Source organism: Sinocyclocheilus rhinocerous, unplaced genomic scaffold, assembly GCF_001515625.1.
Source record: "Sinocyclocheilus rhinocerous isolate Xijiao unplaced genomic scaffold, SAMN03320098_v1.1 scaffold5081, whole genome shotgun sequence".
Taxonomy (NCBI): domain Eukaryota; kingdom Metazoa; phylum Chordata; class Actinopteri; order Cypriniformes; family Cyprinidae; genus Sinocyclocheilus; species Sinocyclocheilus rhinocerous.
The window spans coordinates 73,500-73,858 of record NW_015662160.1 but is presented as its reverse complement, the minus strand read 5'-3'; positions in this window follow the sequence as shown (position 1 = coordinate 73,858).

Here is a 359-nt window from a genome sequence, read left to right as displayed (position 1 = left end):
TCAGGAGCAGGCTTATTTCATGTAAACAGGATTAGATTGCATCTTTTTAAGCAGAATTGATACTTAAAACCTGTCCTCTACCACCGCTACTTTATTACAAGAGTACCCTACTAATCCAGGGACTATAATTTAAAATATTAATCATTTAAAGATTAATTTAAAGATAATATAATAATGTTGTGTAGTCTTTAATACTATAGACACAGCCAGTTTTACTCACTGAAAGATTTGTACGTCATAAAATAATTACTTCATAATTGTATTAAAGTCTTACACACAGATAATGTAGAGTCGTGCTTTAATTTGAGTGCTGGCAGATATTATGGGAGTGGCTTGATGGAGCGCAGGAGATGCAGATA